This window comes from Anomaloglossus baeobatrachus, chromosome 5 (genome assembly GCF_048569485.1).
Source record: "Anomaloglossus baeobatrachus isolate aAnoBae1 chromosome 5, aAnoBae1.hap1, whole genome shotgun sequence".
NCBI classification, from domain to species: domain Eukaryota; kingdom Metazoa; phylum Chordata; class Amphibia; order Anura; family Aromobatidae; genus Anomaloglossus; species Anomaloglossus baeobatrachus.
In genome coordinates this window covers 80,364,358-80,379,786 of record NC_134357.1, presented here as the reverse complement: position 1 = coordinate 80,379,786, position 15,429 = coordinate 80,364,358, and the positions used below count along the sequence as shown (strand labels likewise).

Genomic DNA, 15,429 nt, shown 5'->3' with positions numbered 1-15,429 from the left:
CAGCTGGCAGATTCCCTTCATTCTCAATTTACTAACTGTCATTATATAGCCATTTGCATCAACGTGGCTGCGATAAGGCCCCTGAGTTGGGGGGGCAATGTCGGCACTATGGGGGCCTTTATACTATTCTGTGTGACTGTGGGGGCTATCAGACTGTGATGTGAGACTGTAAGGGCCATTATACTGTGTTGAGGGCTGCGCGTGCCATCGTACTGTATAGTGGCACTGCTATATTACTTTGTTCTAGGACTGTAAGGGCTATTATGCTGAATAGTGGGTTTGTGGGCCGCCATCATACTGTGTACTGTGGGGGCTGTTGTACTGTATAGTAGGACAGTGTCAGTCAGCATCCTATGTTGTGGTACTGTGGGGGACCATCATACTGTGATACCAGAGTGTGGGGGGCCTTTATCCTGTGTTGTAGGACCCTGGGGGCCATTGACTCGCCCACCCCAGGGCTATGGGACACCCGGTGCCGGGCCGGACTAGTCGTTTGTGAACCCTCCCCAACCACACCTATTGCCAATCCATATCATACGCATAAATAGCCTGGGTCTCAGCTTCCCATACACGGTAAGTTTTTTAACTGCATGAGAGGACACACACAAGCTAGGGACCCCAACGTAGAGAAATACTTTGGCGCAGTTGTGACGCCCTGGGCAAGCCAGGGGTCACAGGTCACAACACCACCACACCCTACATCCCAGTTAGGAACACCAAAGCTACTAAAATCCTTGTTGCCTTCCTCCAGGGGCTGATGTTCACACCAGGGGGTGGGCCAGGCGGTTGGCTCCGCCCACCGAGGAGTTCACAGCCCTGGAGGTGGGAGGAACCAGGCAGTTAAGAAAAAGAGAGAGTCGAGTGCAGTTGAAGCCAGAGTAGTAGTGGAGCAAAGAAGAAAAGAGTAAAAGTGAGCGTAGAAAGACCTGAAGTTGGTCCAGCTGAGTGCAGGATAGTGTCAGCAAGGTCAGCAACGGCGGTGATTGTCTGGAGTGGGACTGCTCGGAGGTTGCTGGAAGGACCGCGGACGGGTAGTGGCCCGGCGGTCTGGAGCAGTATACGAAGGACAGTCAGCACCAGGGCAGGGGCCTCTCGGACCCCGGCAAGGCTAGGAGTCGCCATAATTTGCCAAATCCGTCAGTGAAGGGGACGTCTGTCTCCCAACAACCAAGTCCCGATTGAAGGCAACAGTCCAACCATTAAGGAGGAACACCGCCACCGCCAGGGCACCAGTTCCTCGGGGCCAGCGTCTGCGGGCAAAGTAGGGCTCCTCCGGCCCATACCCAAGCCGGGGAGCGTGTTACCGGTGGGAACCCATCGCTACCAACACAAGAACATTAGGTGCAGGACAAAGGGACATCACCGTTACCTACTGGGAGAGCAAGTGCAGCCGTCTGTGGGAACCGTCTTTTCAGCCTTGTGTTTTACCGAGAACTGTGTCATCGTCTCAGGCTGAGTGAGTACCACAGTGCCGCAAGGCACAGCGCTGCCCCCGCGTCCCTGCGCCCAGCAAGCCCTGCATCACCCACCTCATCACTGGGCCCCGGGATCACCAACCCCTACCCACGGAGGGGCAACAGAACAACTGGCTGCTCCACATCATCACTCCCGGGATCCCCATATCGAGCAGCGGTGGTGCTAACAAATCACCACAAGCGTGGGTGGCGTCACGGACAATAGACTCAATCCCCACACCCAAAAACCCCCCTTTCACTCACGGGCGAGGAGCGCCGCTAGAGTCCCCGGGATCCGGCCCAACGCTCGAGCCACCGAGCAGCAGCAGGCCGCAGCAGCCGCGGCAGCTGGACCCGAGCAGCAGTGGGAGAGTGCGGCGTCCCCTCCTCCGCCCGCGACAACTTGGCGTCACGAACAGGATCTTACCGCTCTGCCGTTGGGTAGAGGTGCGCCTTGTGACCGCCGGAGGTATCCGGCTGAAAATTTCCAGAAGTCGCCATCTTTGGCGCGAAAAGTTCCCGCTCGAGCGTCTTCCCGAGTAGCAGAGGCGCGAAGGCCAAAACTCCGCCCCAATAGAGGAGTGGCCGGAAAGAAGCTAAGGGGGACGCGATGGCGGCTGGCTGCATGTAAGCGCAGCTATAAAAGCAGGGACGCCAGGACCCTGTGGCCATCTTGTTGCCAGTTCCTGGAAAGCCCGACTATCGAGATGTCCGCTCCAGCCAACAACAGCGAGACCCCCGCGCCCGGCACAGCGGCGTGGATAGAGAACCGGACTACCCCGCTGAGTCATCGTCTGCAGGCCCGGATGCAGCTCCTCCTGGAGGAGTGGGAGGCCGACATGGCGGACGTGGTGGCTGCTATGCGGAGATGCGAGGTGGAGGAAGAGTTGGAGGAGCGGGTAAGAGACCCACGTCCCTGTATTCCGGAGGGATCGGCCATCGTGGCTGAGGGGCCCGGCCTACACCCGCTCACCCTGCTGCCTTCCCCGCTACCCGCGTTAGTTGCTGCCGCCCCACCACTAGGCCCGCTACCTGCCCAACTGGTAGCGGTACCCTGCCCGCCTGCCCAAGCGGACCGCCCGGCTGCAGACGCCTGGGGCAGCCCTGCACTGCTTCCCCAGAAGCCCCCAGAGCCGAGTCCCCTTGATGAAGATGTGTTGGAGGCTCCGGCGGTGATTGTGCCAGACCCCGAGCCTGGGGCCATGGCCTGGATGAAAGCCTGGGTGATTCAATTCCACCAATGGCAGCAGGATCAGATCCTCAGGATGATGGAGCAGTGGACCAATGAGGTGGAGATGCTGATTGCAACTGCCCCGGTGTACGGAGGAGGAACAGGTGTAGCCGAACCGACTGGTGACCCACGTCCCTATGTCCTACCAGGACCGGCCGCTGCGACTGAGGGGCCCGGCCTAGTCTCGACCTATGCATCATCCTTGCCGTTACTCCCGGGACGCCTCAGCGCAAACTCGCCTGACCTGCTGCCCCGTGCTGCTGCAGAGGGATCTGAGGTGCTGGATGCTGGAGGCCAGGAGGCTACGACAGCTGGCGGTAACCCGCCTGACGCAGGAACAAGAGATGACGACTCCTGCCCCAGCCCCGGGTCTGCTGCTGAGTGTGAAGAGGCAAGTGAGCGTTCCCGCTATGTAGGAGACCCCGTGGTTGTCCATACCCCGCGTACCGGTGGAAATGGGTACCGGGTATCCCTGTCACAGCAGGCATGTCAGTGCATGTTTGAGATGCTGGTGGCAGAGGATGGGTCCGCCTCAGCAGGAGAGCATGAGTAAGGGCAGCGTAGCACCGTTGTCCAGTCCCCGTTGGGACCACCTTTGTGTTTGTTGAAAAAGTTTGAAAATAATGAAAAATGATAATAACCGTGAAAAGTAACCAGATTATCTACTGTGATTTGCAACCGGCCGTAGCCGGCACCGTTGTCCCCGTGGGGACCGTTTAAAAGTTTTGCATGGGAACTATCCATGGACAAGCCCGTGAACTTGCAGGGCAACCACAAACGTTAGTGGCTTGTAAATAATTGTTTTACCGTACCGTTTCCGTTGTTGCCGCCTCCGGAGAGGCAGGTTGGAGGGAGGGCCCTCAGCAGAGCAGGCTGGGGCCCAGCCACCACAGGAACCGGTGGCTACCCTCTGGAGGGGAAGGACAGATCCCGCTCGGGTGACTTGTGCTGGACTTGGGTAAAGGGGTGCTGCCTGTGTTTTAGGGGCAGCATCAGGGCCAGGTTGCTTGGGTGGGAGAGAGCGGAAACCGTACCCATAAAACCGTTAGTAACGTTTAAGAAATGTGCCTCCCGTTGTGGGATGTTGTTATGTTACCGTTTACCTTTTTATATATTTACAGAAAATAAAACCGGTGTTGGACGGGCAGCCCGCGGACGGTCTGCATTTTGCTAAGGGGGAATGTGACGCCCTGGGCAAGCCAGGGGTCACAGGTCACAACACCACCACACCCTACATCCCAGTTAGGAACACCAAAGCTACTAAAATCCTTGTTGCCTTCCTCCAGGGGCTGATGTTCACACCAGGGGGTGGGCCAGGCGGTTGGCTCCGCCCACCGAGGAGTTCAAGCCCTGGAGGTGGGAGGAACCAGGCAGTTAAGAAAAAGAGAGAGTCGAGTGCAGTTGAAGCCAGAGTAGTAGTGGAGCAAAGAAGAAAAGAGTAAAAGTGAGCGTAGAAAGACCTGAAGTTGGTCCAGCTAAGTGCAGGACAGTGTCAGCCAGGTAAGCAACGGCGGTGATTGTCTGGAGTGGGACTGCTCGGAGGTTGCTGGAAGGACCGCGGATGGGTAGTGGCCCGGCGGTCTGGAGCAGTATACGAAGGACAGTCACCACCAGGGCAGGGGCCTCTCGGACCCCGGCAAGTCTAGGAGTCGCCATAATTTGCCAAATCCGTCAGTGAAGGGGACATCTGTCTCCCAACAACCAAGTCCCGATTGAAGGCAACAGTCCAACCATTAAGGAGGAACACCGCCACCGCCAGGGCACCAGTTCCTCGGGGCCAGCGGCTGCGGGCAAAGTAGGGCTCCTCCGGCCCATACCCAAGCCGGGGAGCGGGTTACCGGTGGGAACCCATCGCTACCAACACAAGAACATTAGGTGCAGGACAAAGGGACATCACCGTTACCTACTGGGAGAGCAAGTGCAGCCGTCCGTGGGAACCGTCTTTCCAGCCGTGTGTTTTACCGAGAACTGTGTCATCGTCTCAGGCTGAGTGAGTACCACAGTGCCGCAAGGCACAGCGTTGCCCCCGCGTCCCTGCGCCCAGCAAGCCCTGCATCACCCACCTCATCACTGGGCCCCGGGATCACCAACCCCTACCCACGGAGGGGCAACACAACAACTGGCTGCTCCACATCATCACTCCCGGGATCCCCATATCGAGCAGCGGTGGTGCTAACAAATCACCACAACCGTGGGTGGCGTCACGGACAATAGACTCAATCCCCACACCCAAAAACCCCCCTTTCACTCACGGGCGAGGAGCGCCGCTAGAGTCCCCGGGATCCGGCCCAACGCTCGAGCCACCGAGCAGCAGCAGGCCGCAGCAGCCGCGGCAGCCGGACCCGAGCAGCAGTGGGAGAGCGCGGCGTCCCCTCCTCTGCCCGCGACACAGTGTTGGGGCTCTATTGCATTGATCAATTCAGTAGCTAAATTTCTCTTGATTCATATGTTCATGGCAGTAATGCAGATTCCATTTTTCACATTTTCACTCTTACATATAGCTATTGGATTTTTTCATGTCAGTATTCACACAGCAGTTTCTGCTATTTCATGTATTCCCCTTACATAGTCACTGGTGTGCATACCTTATCTCCATATAGTGATGTTTTTTAGGTTTTTGCACCCAGTTCAGACTTAGAATGGTGTTCCAAACGTTATTCCTTATTTGTGGGGTCAATGTTACTGTGTGTTGAAACTGTGGGGGTCATTACATTGAGTGTGTAGGGCATAATCTGAAAGAATTCATTGAGGGGGTATTATTCTGTGTTTGGGGGGTATTTTTGTTGGCATCATACTTTATAGGGGTCATGAAAGGGTTATCGTACTGAGTGACAACACTATGGGGCTTGAACAAGAGCTAAATTACCTGGGAAGTGCTGCCATACTTATCCCTCTCTCCATATCTTTAAAAGTTGGGCGATACACCATTCTGTTACTATGCCTATGCGCCATGACCCTAATCCGCCAAATATGATTTTTGTGTTGAGAGTGGGGCCCAATGATTTCTATGTACACCCCTGTATATAGCATTTATTGAAAAGCTAAAAGAAGATGACAGTCATGGACGTGCATTTTTTAAATCCTATATAAAGGACCAGTTTTCCAAGACTATTTACATGTAAACATCCAGTACATGTTTGTATATACTTTACACAGTAAATGCAGTTGACTTTTGACAGCTTACATTTATATATGACAGGTTTCACTGCTGTTTACCCAACACTTTTTATATCGTCCTTCTGGGAATAAATCCAGCACCTCTCTAATCTGTTAGGAATTATAGTATTACATTACATTTTATACAAATAAAAGTGTTACAATACAGCTCATAACCATAATGCTAATAACTAACTAAGTACATAACTAGTACATTGTGCAGCTAAAGGATGTGTAAAGGTAGGAACCACCCAACCACATAAGAAAATAGTATCATCACTGCCATCTATGGCGGGACCGGCCCTATTACATATTCTCTACTGGCACAGGGACCTTCTCTATTAATTCCTATGGATATGTCCTGGACATGTGAAGGGCACACAGACTTCTGCTGATCTCATATTGATGAGCATTACTATAGACAGAGGACATATGTAATTTCCAGTACTGGACTGGGGTATCTGGGGCCCACAGGGGGAATTGACTCTATGGGGTACTTTGCACATTGCGACATTGCTACTGCGATGTCGTTGGGGTCAAATCGAAAGTGACGCACATCCGGCGCCAGTAACGACGTCGCAACGTGTAAAGCCTAGATGCACCGATTAACGATCGCAAAAGCGTCGTAAATCGGTGATCTGTGTAGTGTCGGTCATTTCCATAATTTCGCTGCAGCGACAGGTACGATGTGCTTCCTCGTTCCTGAGGCAGCACACATCGCTGTGTATGAAGCCGCAGGAGCAAGGAACATCTCCTTACCTGCGTCCTGCCTGCAATGAGGAAGGAAGGAAGTGGGCGGGATGTTTACGTCCCGCTCCCCTCCGCTTCTATTGGCCACCTGCCGTGTCACGTCGCTGTGACCCCGCTCCCTTAGGAAGGAGGCGGGTCGCCGGCCAGAGCGACGTCGCAGGGCAGGTAAGTGCGTGTGAAGCTGCCGTAGCAATAATGTTCGCTACGGCAGCTATCACAAGATATCGCATCTGCGACGGGGGCAGGGACTATCGCGCTCGGCATCGCTACAATCGGCTAGCGATGTCGCAACGTGCAAAGTACCCCTAAGGGTCCATCCTACAGCGATATGCAAATACCTGTTAGCCCTTATCCCCTTTATAGTGGAGCGTCGACTGTAAAACACAGACGGCTCATTTACATCCACTGTGCGCAACATAACTGGGGCCTAAAATTACAGTAGTTTGCATTAAAGGGGGTCTTTGGTGAAAACAAGTTATCACCAATCTATGGGATCCTAACATGATGTATATAAGAGCCCAGGCCGCTTTGTAGAACATAATGACTTTATAATACTTACCTAAACGGTCGCTGCGGTGGAGTTGAGCCATATGGGCGTCTTCGTTCTCCTCTGGTGCCGGCGTCTCCTCTTTCGGCCATCTTCGTCCTCCTTCTGCAGCCTGTGTGCATGATGCATTCTACGTCACACACACTCGCCGGTCCCACGCATGTGCACTACAATACTTTGATCTGCTGCAGCTTATAGGCCCCAAAACTGGTGACAGGTTCCCTTTAATATGCAGCGACAGGTTAGATGTGTGGCTGCAGCTCCATTCATCTTTTCTGGGACTGACAGAAAAAGCCAAGTGCAGCGCTCAGCAGCCACTGAGGGAATGAAAGGATCAGTGGTCGAGTCGTACATGAGCTTTAGTCTCATGTGGGTAAATGTGTCACTTGCTGCCGATCGGTGCAGGTCCCAGCAGTAGGACCCCCACGATCAATAACTTATCACTTATCCTGTGGAGCTATTGAGAGGTGATTACTTGTTTTCACCAGAGAACCCTGTAAGAGCATCTTTGCCGTTCTGTAATAGTCACGGGACAGGGAAGGGTTAACTTTCTAAGTATTTAATCTCTAATGCAAATAAATAATCTTCTCGCCATTAATATCAGAGAGAACAAATGACCGCCATACACATCACAATGCACTATACTAAGAGCACTAAGGCCATATACAAGGGTGAAATGCTGTCACACCATGACCAGACCACAGATTACCACCACATAGTGACCAAATAATACCACATATAAGTAACAAATACCAGCACACCATGATCAGACCACAAAGTGACTGAGTAATAACCCATACAAAGGATAAATACCACCACACCATAACCAGACCACATATTACCACTACATAGTGCATGATTAATACTAAATACAAGGGAAAAATAGTGCCCCACCATGACCAAACCACGTATTACACCACATAGTGACTGAATACTACAGTACTGATCATGAATAGAAACCACAATACTAATAAGACTAATATTACCACCATTATGCACAGAGATCACCGGTGGCATTACACACAGGAACTCTCTATATACTATATAGTGTGCCAGTACATATAATGCACTGACTTAGAATTGACTTCTCTACGTGAAGCAATTCATGTTCACTTTTCTTTTTCATCCGGTGTAGACCGCTATCACTTCTTCCAGCCAGGACCTGTATCTGCAGAAAATAACACACAGACATCTATCTATAGCTAAAAAACAACAAAGAGCCAGCACCAGTGTGCACTAAGGCATCAAATATTCCAAACTGCATTATAAAAATTTTTTTTTTTTTTTTTTTTTTTTTTTTTTTTTTTTTTTGAGATTTTTGGCAAAAAATTGCAATTTCTTGAGCTGCTTCGCCACGTCACGGCAAATCTCATTTGAAGCAGTCCTACACTAAAATATTTTTATAAAATGTGCCATGCGGCCTCACATATAAATAGCAGAACTGCTCTCAGCAGCACTCACCTGGTCTATTGCAGTCCCGTACCCATGACTGAGTCATGGCTGTGGGCGGGACAGGTCCAAGCAAATGCTGCATGAAGTATATATATAGCCTGTGGACAAAGCCTGATGACCCAATGTGAACAGTCACCAAACGCCAAAATCTATACAGATGGAATACATCCCAAATTGGGGTGCATAGCAAGGTGGAGGTCAACCACCGACCAATTCAACAAAGAAACAACAAAGAGCCAGCACCAGTGTGCACTAAGGCATCAAATATTCCAAACTGCATTATAAAAATTTTTTTTTTTTTTTTTTTTTTTTTTTTTTTTTTGAGATTTTTGGCAAAAAATTGCAATTTCTTGAGCTGCTTCGCCACGTCACGGCAAATCTCATTTGAAGCAGTCCTACACTAAAATATTTTTATAAAATGTGCCATGCGGCCTCACATATAAATAGCAGAACTGCTCTCAGCAGCACTCACCTGGTCTATTGCAGTCCCGTACCCATGACTGAGTCATGGCTGTGGGCGGGACAGGTCCAAGCAAATGCTGCATGAAGTATATATATAGCCTGTGGACAAAGCCTGATGACCCAATGTGAACAGTCACCAAACGCCAAAATCTATACAGATGGAATACATCCCAAATTGGGGTGCATAGCAAGGTGGAGGTCAACCACCGACCAATTCAACAAAGAAACAACAAAGAGCCAGCACCAGTGTGCACTAAGGCATCAAATATTCCAAACTGCATTATAAAAATTTTTTTTTTTTTTTTTTTTTGAGATTTTTGGCAAAAAATTGCAATTTCTTGAGCTGCTTCGCCACGTCACGGCAAATCTCATTTGAAGCAGTCCTACACTAAAATATTTTTATAAAATGTGCCATGCGGCCTCACATATAAATAGCAGAACTGCTCTCAGCAGCACTCACCTGGTCTATTGCAGTCCCGTACCCATGACTGAGTCATGGCTGTGGGCGGGACAGGTCCAAGCAAATGCTGCATGAAGTATATATATAGCCTGTGGACAAAGCCTGATGACCCAATGTGAACAGTCACCAAACGCCAAAATCTATACAGATGGAATACATCCCAAATTGGGGTGCATAGCAAGGTGGAGGTCAACCACCGACCAATTCAAAGTTTCTTTGTTGAATTGGTCGGTGGTTGACCTCCACCTTGCTATGCACCCCAATTTGGGATGTATTCCATCTGTATAGATTTTGGCGTTTGGTGACTGTTCACATTGGGTCATCAGGCTTTGTCCACAGGCTATATATATACTTCATGCAGCATTTGCTTGGACCTGTCCCGCCCACAGCCATGACTCAGTCATGGGTACGGGACTGCAATAGACCAGGTGAGTGCTGCTGAGAGCAGTTCTGCTATTTATATGTGAGGCCGCATGGCACATTTTATAAAAATATTTTAGTGTAGGACTGCTTCAAATGAGATTTGCCGTGACGTGGCGAAGCAGCTCAAGAAATTGCAATTTTTTGCCAAAAATCTCAAAAAAAAAAAAAAAAAAAAAAAAAAAAAAATTTTTATAATGCAGTTTGGAATATTTGATGCCTTAGTGCACATTGGTGCTGGCGCTTTGTTGTTTCTTTGTTGAATTGGTCGGTGGTTGACCTCCACCTTGCTATGCACCCCAATTTGGGATGTATTCCATCTGTATAGATTTTGGCGTTTGGTGACTGTTCACATTGGGTCATCAGGCTTTGTCCACAGGCTATATATATACTTCATGCAGCATTTGCTTGGACCTGTCCCGCCCACAGCCATGACTCAGTCATGGGTACGGGACTGCAATAGACCAGGTGAGTGCTGCTGAGAGCAGTTCTGCTATTTATATGTGAGGCCGCATGGCACATTTTATAAAAATATTTTAGTGTAGGACTGCTTCAAATGAGATTTGCCGTGACGTGGCGAAGCAGCTCAAGAAATTGCAATTTTTTGCCAAAAATCTCAAAAAAAAAAAAAAAAAAAAAAAAAAAAAAAAAAAAAAATTTTTATAATGCAGTTTGGAATATTTGATGCCTTAGTGCACATTGGTGCTGGCGCTTTGTTGTTTCTTTGTTGAATTGGTCGGTGGTTGACCTCCACCTTGCTATGCACCCCAATTTGGGATGTATTCCATCTGTATAGATTTTGGCGTTTGGTGACTGTTCACATTGGGTCATCAGGCTTTGTCCACAGGCTATATATATACTTCATGCAGCATTTGCTTGGACCTGTCCCGCCCACAGCCATGACTCAGTCATGGGTACGGGACTGCAATAGACCAGGTGAGTGCTGCTGAGAGCAGTTCTGCTATTTATATGTGAGGCCGCATGGCACATTTTATAAAAATATTTTAGTGTAGGACTGCTTCAAATGAGATTTGCCGTGACGTGGCGAAGCAGCTCAAGAAATTGCAATTTTTTGCCAAAAATCTCAAAAAAAAAAAAAAAAAAAAAAAAAAATTTTATAATGCAGTTTGGAATATTTGATGCCTTAGTGCACATTGGTGCTGGCGCTTTGTTGTATCTATCTATAGCTGATCACTTCCAGCGCACATTCCCCACTTTTCCCCAACTTCATTCTACACTGCGACAAATAAAGAAAAAAAGCAACATAGTGCCACCCTGCACCATGAGACTATGTTCACACGTTGCGTTTTTTTATGCAAATTAAAAGCTACTCTTTACAGTACCAGCAAAAAGTATCAGATTTCAGAAATACTGAACTAAAAATCTACTGCGTTTTTTGAAAAAAAAAGCAGCAAAAAGGCAACATGTGAATATAGCCTAACAGGAACTCCCTTTTGTTCCCCCCATGGAAAACCAGTATCCTAAAAATAAGGGCACACTTACATTTGTGTATAACTCAGACGAGTGTTATCTGATGTTTTATCGGATAGCATTCGCTCCAATGTCATAATATGAGGCAGTGCTGAATAGCGCTGTTTTTCTCATGCCGATTCGGCATGACAAAAAAAGTCACTGCATGCTGCGACTGGCAGCGTATCTCGGACAGCGCACACCCATACAAGTCTATAGGTGCGTGGATAATATCGGATTGCACTGATGTCATCTGAGTGCAGTGCGATATATGCAGAGACAGATAATGGAGAAGATGGAGAAATGAATCTCTCCATCTTCTTGACACCTGTGATCCCATTCTAGCATGATAGAGTATCTGATCACAGTGATTGACACTCGGTCCCACTCGTAGCAGAACCCTAAAATACGTAAGAGCAGTAACAATGTCTCCTAATTGGCCCCTATAGTAATTATGTCCCCCAAATGCCACCATAAACTAATAACGTATGTCCCTTATCCTGAGCCCCTTTATTTAATAATGTCCCCTATCCTGTAATAACGTTAGAGGGGTTGTCTGGTATATAATGAAAACTCAGCAGTCACGCTGCGTGCCGCTCTATGTGACTGCAGACTTGTGATTCCTCCTTGTGCACACAGTGTATGCTGCAAAGATTTGTTGGTGTCAGGGCTGGGAACGGCGGCCAAATATGCAATATGTGTACTCTCGGCCAGAAGCCAACTAGTGGACGCAATATCGCTCAAGGCAATTGTGGTTCCTATAGACAGTAATAGCCATCACATAGCCCCCTATATAAAGTATGAGCCCCCACAAAGCTCCCTATATATACAATGAGCCTCCACATAGCCCCCTATATACATGATGAGCCCCCACATAGCCCCCTATATACAGGATGAGCCCCCACATAGCCCCCTATTTAGAGTGAGCCCACACATAACCCTCAGAGTGAGCCCACACATAGCCCCCTATATAAAGCATGATACCCACATAGCCTCCTATATACAAGATGAGCCCACACATAGCCCTTATATACAGAGTGAGCCCACATATAGCCCCCTGTATACAATACGGCCCAGTAGATAGCACCTCCTATACACAGTATGAGTCCCACACACAGTCCCCCAATATACAGAATGAGAAAACACACATCCACTATATAGAGGATGAGCCCCCACAAAGCTCCACTATTCACAGTATGAACTGCCAAATAGCACCTCCTATATACAGTATGAGCCCACAGTCCCACTATATACAGTACGAGTCCACACACAACATCCCCAATATATAGTATAAGCCCCCCTTAGTCTCCTATAGACAGTATGAGCACCACATAGTCCCCTATAGACAGTATTAGCCTCCACAAAGCCTGCTATACAACAGCACACATAGAAAAAAACCCCTAGCATTGAAAATAAAAACATCACATACTCCCCTTGCTCCCGTTCCTGAGCAGCATCCTCTTGCTGGTTCAAATCTCTTAGTTAAACACAGCCTCTGGTGTACAGGCATTTTAATGTCCGAGTGACAGTTACTAGCGGGACCTCTATGTCTGGATCAGGAGCGCACTGGAGCATCATCCGGTGTCCCGGTGGGCCAGACCAACGCTGGTAATTGCGCTACTTTTTTTTGGCAGAAATTCTTCATTTTCTGGAACAATTTCATGGGTGCCCACACTTAGGCCATGACTACAAAACCTTCAGTAATATTAAATTATGCTCCACTGTGCTCATTTCCCTGAAGAGTTTACTATCATATGCAAATATTAACATTTTACTCTGTATGCCCTCTATCAGGTCATTATTAATTATGTTAAAAGAAGAGGGCCCAATACCGACCCGCATTAATGGTTACCTAATCAGAATGTGTTCCATTAATACCCACCCTCTTTCTTATCACTGGTGCCCCACAGTCACTGCTGGGATAAGCAGGTGACATTTAAAGGGGTTTGACACTTTTCGAAGAGTGATCACCAAATAATGGAATACTAGACAGCACTAGCTGCCGTTAATGGCTGTAGAGGTGATGTGAACAGTCAACATGACAAATTTGCTGCAGCCAAGACCACTTTGAGGACTGGAAAGGAGAACATGTAAACTAAACACACCCTAATGCTCAAAATACCACTGAAATTAAAGGGGTTAAAATATATTTTTCCCACCAGCAGACACATACAGTCCTTGTTCATTACACAGATAAATAGAACATTTTGCACTTAAAGCGTATCTGTACGGCATTAGCAGCTCTAAAAAAAACGAAAAGAGGCGAGCACAAGTGACGGAAAACGCGTGAGGTCTGCGTGTGACGTCACTCACCAGGAGCGGAGAACAGACAGGGGGCGGGAGGACGGCGCAACGTCACGCATTCTTTGCCTTTTGATTGGCTGTTCGGTTGTCAGCAGCGGCCATCTTTGAAGTGTCAGAGCGAGGCTTGGACGGCAGAGAGGAGGGAGCGGCTGTGAAGTGATGTCCGGACTCCACTGGTGAGAGAAGCAGTGGAGCAGCGAGTGCACGGAGCCCGAGGACACGCACCGGCCGCACAGCAATGCGACAGCTCTGCACAGGTCAGACACCGCGCTTTACGGCTGAGTCGTGCTGCTCAGCAGGAGACGACTGAGTAGTCTGCAGAAGGGGGCGAGACACTATACAACTCCCAGAGAAGTGTCTGCACGCTGAGACTGAGCACAGGCACTACAACTCCCAGCAGTGCCGAGCAGTAGAGCAGCATGCCAGCCGCAGGCTGCTCTCTGTGACTGGGCACTGAGGGGCTCCTCCGTGTGATCGGGGGTGCAGCGATTGGTTTATTATTTCTTAAAGCGGTTTTCCTGTTTATTGCTACAACCTTTAGGCTGTGTGCACACGTTATTGTTTTTTTTTAATGCGTTTTAAGTGCAGATTTGTCACAACTCCAAACAAATCCTGATGGCAGCAAAGTCAATGAGAATCCTGAAGGTTTGTGCACACCTTGAGTATTTACTCCTTGCAGATTTGGTGCAGAAAATCTGCAGCATCAATACTTTCAGAGGTCTGTGGTTTTTATTTTGTTTTTTGTTTTTTTTTTTTTCACCCATTGACCTCAATTTTAAAACCGCATCCAAAAACATGCGTTATTCCTGCCAAAAGATGCAGCAATTTCTGCAACTGAATATGCAGCATGTGCACATAGCCTTAGGGTTTATCTTGCACACCTATGATTTACCCTCTCAGTTCCTCGCCATTAAGATCTGTGATTGCTGTCAGTGAACGGCTCTGTGATGACACCCGGCTGGTGTATAGGGAGAAGTGATCGTCGCCCCCTCCCTCCAGGAGCAGCCGCAGCCGGCTGCTGACAGTCATTGAGGCCAGCAGAGTATTATTTCAGCTTTTCACCGTTGTCAACATCTCTGCTTGCTGACATTGGATGGATATTGTGTTTGCAGCCACCAGTATTAGGACGTGATGGCACTCCACCTCCATGTGTGGGGACAGTGCTGCGATATCTGATGCTCCCATCACACTGCGATCTATGGGGTGCGATCAGACGCCACATTTGCTGGATGCCTCTCGGTGTCGTCTTTATACAGACCGTCACATCCGCTCAATGTTCTGGCCAGGCAGAGGGACGTGGTTTAGGTCTTTCACGTGTCTGACGTTCACGGTCCAAACATGGAGTGCACTGTAGACCAGCCACGGGTCTCCGGGCCCACACTCAGCAGCCTCCTATAGGTCTGTGAGGCGTTTCAATTGTAGTCGGGTGACCTGTGACTGGTCTGGACATGGTGGTCCGCACCCGGACTTTGAATATTGGACATGTGAGACCAACCTTAGATTTACCTGGTAAATGGGACCTTAGGTCAGCGAAGCGCAGTGTGAAGACAGGATTGTCTACACTGGACAACTGAAGCGACCTCTCAGCTGTGAGAAGTCATGGATCTGTACAGGTTCGGCTTCTGGTTGTCTGTACCCACAGGTACAAGCACTCGAAAATGGGGAAAGATGAAACACAAGATCTATGAAAAAGTTACACATCGTTTTCTCTCGAGGGTCCCCA

General features: G+C 48.9%; 1 protein-coding gene across 3 annotated transcripts in view; it reads left to right on the top strand.

Annotated features, from left to right (window-relative positions):
* Window positions 1-13,833: 13,833 nt before the first annotated feature.
* PLEKHA1 (pleckstrin homology domain containing A1) overlaps window positions 13,834-15,429 on the top strand; it is a 73,990-nt gene continuing 72,394 nt past the window's right edge. For all 3 annotated transcript variants that reach the window (XM_075348628.1, XM_075348627.1, XM_075348630.1), the window contains exon 1: window positions 13,834-13,963. The gene's annotated coding sequence lies outside the window, so the exon portion shown is untranslated. The remainder of the gene's footprint in view (window positions 13,964-15,429) is intronic.